We start from the raw sequence: 6,578 nt of genomic DNA, 5'->3' as shown, positions 1-6,578 counted from the left end.
AGGGAAAACAATTATGATCATCTGAAACGGACCCTTACATGAACTAATATTGAAGGTTATAAGTGATGCAGAGCTAATGTGCTGGAGGGGTGTGAAGTGGGTATATGAATACATAGATGGCTGTGTATGGAGTTTGTGCAATGAAAGTGCGAATATACAGATGCTGATAATGAAGGAGGGAAATGCGAAGGTAAGAAACCACAATGTACATCCCTACTATGAGAGTACATTTCAACTAAAAAAAAAAAAAAAAAAATTGGTTGGGCTTTGTCTGTCATACCTTTTGTAGATGCAATCTGATGATTATAGATGACAGTTGCGAATCAAAAGAAAAAAAAATGCCAAGCCATGCACATACTCGGTTAGATTCCCTGCCATCGTCTGTCACCAGGGACTCCAGCAACAAAGATAATATACATTATAAAACCTTCTGCTGAAACTCTGATTTTGAAGGAAATGACGGTTTTCTGATCCTGATCATATGAGCATTTTCAGAAACCTGCACGAATGACCTTAAAAGAGACATTCACATCTGTTAGTGATGAAGGATCTGGTTTCAACGATATCCCGGAGCCTGTATGGCTTTCTCTGCAGAAAATGGAATCTCCAGTGAAGAAGATCTGACGACTGTCCAGTTACTGAAGATCATTGTCTCTAACGCCGTATGCAGAACATGCGATACCCCGCAAGACACGATATCTCAGATCTGCTGAATCGTGGTGCGGAGGCAGATGAATGAATTAATTCAACAGCTATTCCTCAAATTCATGCCCCAAGGAACTTTCAACAGATCTCCTGGCTCCCTCATATCTAGGAAGTTCTAGGTTCAACCTCAATCATGGAAATGATACTGCTCTCGTTCGTTTACCTTTGGCAACCCTGATGGATTTCAGCATCTTTTCAAGAATCTTAAGACAGATATCAACATTATTTTATAGCGAAACCAGCATTCTCATACTGAACCATAACGAGTTCTATAGTAAAAGAAACAAATCAGAACAAGGATTCTCTATGGAATGAATAAACGATTTACAGCAAATACAAATAGCAATTTTTAGAAGAAAAAGATGTGAGAGAAAACAAAACATAAAAGTTATAGAGGATAAACCATAATTTTCTGATTTCAAAGATTAACCCATAGAACTGAAACTCCATTGCCTTGAGTGACAAACAGGAGATTTAAAAGGTTGCGATATATTTTCAAGCACCTTGTAACTTACATCTCACAAACAATGGTTTTGGGAATGATATCCATGCCATTATGCCCTGCATAAAGCCAAACACAGGGAATTCTTTATTGATCTATGAACCCTTCCCTTCAGGATTCTGAAATGGGTCTTCTGTATGATTTGTTCTGATTTCAAAGACCACCAGGCGGCCACTCGAATATTGAACCAGCTTACCTTCTGAAGGAATTTTAGCACTGGTCCCATTATGCCTCTTTGGAAAACATGGCCGGATATGATGGAAACCGGTAGACTGTTAGGAGAAACAAGTCTAACGATGGCAACCATGTTGTTGCTTTCAAGAAGTGGAGCAATTTCATTAAGTGCTAAATCAGACAGATACTCAAAGATCAAGGTGATATTAAACAAACAGATGGCATTAGCAATTGCTTTAACTCGTCTTAGGGGGAAAAGAAAATAACAAACGCAGGCACTGTGCATTGTTATAGACAGCAATCACTGCAATTTCAAGATGGCATATGCCAAAGCCAGTGATTCACACAATGATCACCCGTAATAACAAAGATTGAGCCAGAGAATTCATAACCATTTTACCATCTGATCTCAGATCCTCAAATATTGTTTCCTCTTGCAGAGAAGATGGGTTTCTGCTGTCTTCACATTCTTCAGGTAATGATGGACAAAGTCCAATCGTATCAAATGCACTTCAGAATCAATATTTAAAGGAAGATTACACAGGAGTGTAACAGAATGTAAGAAACGAAATGCAAAACAAGGAATGATAAAAACAAACGCTAAATACCGAAAAAAAAAATGAAATGTAAGAAGACCATCGGATGTCATCCCGAAACCAGAAATCGAGCATAAATATAAAATCAAATCAAAACATGAAATCAACAATCTGAATAAGAAAAGGAAATAGGAATTAAATATAAGGATATACTGAACTAACTAATGTTCGGATCACTAAAAATAAATAAATAAATTACAAAGTCAAAAGGGGAATGTTGGAATCAGGATATTCAGGTTGATGTTGCATAAGCGTAGGTCGATTTTGCCATAAGCAAATCGACTCTACGATGGTTGCATTAAAAGAGAAAGAGCAGAAAAATAAAATCTAGAAAACGGAAGGGACAATGCTTACCTTGATTCTTAATTGTAGGATTAATCTGGAATGCTAGAAGATGGATCGATCGTAGCCTCGCTGGAGCTGTAGGGTTTCTAAAGGGGAGGAAGAGGAAGGGGAAATCGTGACCTCATGCTTTAAGCTCAGCTTTGGCCACCGCCGTTGGAATAGAGGCTTGGATTTGATCCTTTGAAAAAGGGGAAATCACCATTGTTGGGTGGGCATTCATGGCTTGGCAGGGATTCTACTGAGATTTCTTTCAATAGCTTGGGGGGCCTTATGCTGTGTGCTGTCGTTATTACAAAACCATCCTCCCTTCGGCGATACCCAGAAAGGGAGAGAAAGAGGGAGGACCCGATGGAAGAGGCATAGTGGTGCTTCGTGAAAGAGGGAGTGCAGGGTGAAGAGAAGCCGATTACCGATGCTCTGAGATGGGAACCCCTTAAAAGAGAAGGCAGGAAGAAGATAAAAGGGAAAAAAAGATGCGTAGAGCGATGGAGGGGTGATAACGGATGCTGGAAAAGAGGCCTTTCGTGCCCCTTTTAAAGATGGAGAAGATGATTCGGGAAGGTTTAGGGTTTTGTGGCCGTTAGAGATCGAAGGTGGAGGATCGAGTAGATGAAATGGTGATGGAGGGTTTCGGTAGGCAATGGAGGAGAGAGAGAGAGAGGGAGGGAGAGAGAGAGGCGAGAGTCAGCCGACCCCTTGTGAAAACTCTCAAAACCCTAAAAAGAAGTTCGTAACGGGGTCCCTCGGGTTTTTTTTTTATGATTTTTTCAAAAAGGTGCTCTTTTAAGACAATTTTGTTAAAAGAGTTTTTTTTTATAAGAAATGATTTTTTTTTTTAAAAAAAAAGGCTTACTTCTAATTTTTTTCATATTTTTCTATTCTTTTTGAATTTTTTTGTTCTTTTTCTTCATAAAGCTATGAAACTAAGAAAAATAAGGGATTTAAAGGTCATTTTATAATTTTTCAGAAATATTTACAAAGAGAAGGGCTTTCTGAGAATTTTGGGTTTGATTTCTTCAGAAAATGGGTTTACATCCGGATTTTTTGAAAATATTTGAAGTTTTACAACCTTGAACTGGAAAATATAAGGTCGTGGATCTAAGAGGATGCCGGATGAGCTGCCCGAGACAACGAGTTTCAGATTTGGGTTTTGAACACTGGGTCCGGATCTGGAATCGAATTTGAATATATCAATATGGAATTTAATCCAGAAAATTTGAAGAATATCTGATTTTTAGCTTTGGTTTTCTCAGAAAATGGAGTTAGGGGCAACAAGGTCATTTTAGAAAACCTTGAAAAATTTGGGTTGTTCACACCGTCCTTCGTAAATGAACATCTTATAAGCAATTAGAGATGTGTATTGTTCAGAAGTCATAATTTTCACCCTCCGTAAATGAAAATCGCAAAAGAGATTAGCGATCTATGTGGTGAACAAAGGCTTGTAATGTTTGTCCTTCGTAAATGAACATCCTATAAAAGATTAGAGATGTGTACAGTTCAGAAATCATTGTAATGCTCACCCTCCATGAATGAAAATCACAAAAGGGATTAGCGATGTATGCAGTGAACAAATGTTTGTAATGTTCGCCCTTCGTAAATGAACATCCTATAAAAGATTAGAGATGTGTAATATTCAAAAATCGTTGTAATGCTCACCCTCCATGAATGAAAATTGCAAAAGAGATTAGCGATGTATGTGGTGAACAAAGGCTTGCAATGTTCACCCTTCGTAAATGAATATCCTATAAAAGATTAGAGATGTGTACTGATCAGAAATCGTTGTAATGCTCACCATCTGTGAATGAAAATCGCAAAAGGGATTAGCGATGTATGTAGTGAACAAAAGCTTGTAATGTTCGCCCTTCGTAAATAAAAATCCTATAAGCGAATAGAGATGTATACTGTTCAAAAATTGTTGTAATGCTCACCCTCCGTAAATAAAAATCGCAAAAAGGATTAGCGATGTATGCGGTGAACAAAGGCGTGTAATGTTCACCATTCATAAATAAAAATCCTATAAGCGAATAGAGATGTGTATTGTTCAGAAATTGTTGTAATGCTCACCCTCCGTAAATGAAAATCACAAAAGGGATTAGCGATGTATGCAGTGAACAAATGCTTGTAATGTTCGCCCTTCATAAATGAACATCCTATAAAAGATTAGAGATGTGTACTGTTCAGAAATCGTTGTAATTTTCACCCTCCATGAATGAAAATCGCAAAAGGGATTAGCGATGTATGCGGTGAACAAAGACTTGTAATGTTCGCCCTTCGTAAATGAACATCCTATAAAAGATTAGAAATGTGTACTGTTCAGAAATCGTTGTAATTTTCACCCTTCTTGAATGAAAATCGCAAAAGGGATTAGCGATGTATGCGGTAAACAAAGGCTTGTAATGTTCGCCCTTCGTAAATGAACATCCTATAAAAGATTACAGATGTATACTATTTAGAAATCGTTGTAATGCTCACCCTCCGTGAATGAAAATCTCAAAAGGGATTAGTGATGTATGCAGTGAACAAATGCTTGTAATGTTCGTCCTTCGTAAATGAAAAACCTATAAGCGATTAGAGATGTGTACTGTTTAGAAATCGTTGTAATGCTCACCCTCCGTGAATGAAAATCGCAAAAGGAATTAGCGTTTAGTGTTTAGGGTTTAGGGTTTAGTGTTTAGTATTTAGGTCTTAAGAATTAGGGTTTGGATAGTAGGGTTTAGGTTTTGGGTTTAGGGTTTAGGTAGCAGGGTTTATGGTTTATTTTTTAGGGTTTAGGTATTAGGGTTTATGATTTGTGGTTTAGGGTTTAGGGTGTAGGGTTTAGGGTTTAGAAATTTAGGGTTTAGGTAATAGGGTTTAGTGTTTAGGGTTTAGGGTTTAGGATTTAGATAGTGTGGATTTAGGGTTTAGATAGTAGGATTTAGGGTATAGGGTTTAGTGTCTAGGCTTTGGGATTAGGGTTTAGGATTAGGGTTTAGGATTAGGGTCCAGGGTATAGGATTTTAGGTTTTAAGAAGCGATCGCGACAATGATATATCAATCGTTGTCTTTGCGAACGATAGCGATATATAATATCGCAATTTCATGAGCTTTGTGTTTTAGGTATTGGGGTTTAGTGTTTAGGGTGACGAGCTTTGTCTATGTGAATGATATATCCTATCACAATTTACAACTTCATGTCGATTTAAGTCATGCTTGCAAATCGATATCACTGCAACGATTTGTCCTATCACGATTTATTTTGACGAACTTTGTCTAAGTTAATGATTTTCCTATTACGATTTATACAATGACATATAAAAGACCAAAAGGAGGTTGAAAAACAAATCCACACGAGATGTGCTATCGTGATTTGACTCCTACATCCTATTGCATTGATTAGTTTTGTAAAAGGTAAATAAAATGGCATTTTTTAATTTAATTAATGCATAATGCAATTTATTTGCTCGCACTTTTTGAAAACTGGTGTTATTTTTTGAAAATTGGCAGTCTGTGAAACGCTGTTTCCTTTATATATAAATGACACGTCGTACAAGTTCTGGATGGTGCAGCTTCGCTTTGCTTCATGAACAAGGAACATACAAACCGATGATTTCTTTATAAACGACATGTTCGTGAATTGAACATATAACCTGCTTCGTCACAAATGGGGTATCGATATCGATAAAGGAGACGAGGAAGGAGAAGACAATAGCTACATGACCAACGATGACGATTCAGGCATATATTGTTTAAACATCTTGTCGATTTTCTTTAAAATTTGTCTCTTTTATGGTGTTTATGTGATTTGTGTTGTGTACTGTATAACAAAATTTCAATATCGTTTCTTGAATATTCTACTAATGTCACTAGAACATCCACAAAAAGCGGTGCCCAAAAACTCAGCAAAGAGCTCCAAGATAACATCAAACGGATGCAAAATGAATATGCAGAAGGGAGCACTATCAGTAATTTTGTACGGATAAAACCACTATCAGTAATATGCCATGGTATGCATGTTAACAAGTTCATACTTGTTGCAAACAGACTATATCTGATTTCGTCAAGTATATTCAAAGCAACACAACAACCAATACTAGATGCATCATCAACCCTTATTTCATGGTATATCGGTTCTATTTTGATGTTTATTTTATTTTTTGATTTACTCTTGTTGCTTCGTGTTTTTACATTGTTATTATCACTGTTTCGGTCAACAGAGTATCACACGTCGATTGCCATACTCCATTGGATTTCAAGATGGACTACCATACTGGGTT

The sequence above is a fragment of the Nuphar pumila genome, chromosome 5 (assembly GCF_984573655.1).
Source record: "Nuphar pumila chromosome 5, dmNupPumi1.hap1.1, whole genome shotgun sequence".
Lineage (NCBI taxonomy): Eukaryota > Viridiplantae > Streptophyta > Magnoliopsida > Nymphaeales > Nymphaeaceae > Nuphar > Nuphar pumila.
The sequence above is the reverse complement of the archived record's forward strand: the minus strand, read 5'-3'. Positions refer to the sequence as shown.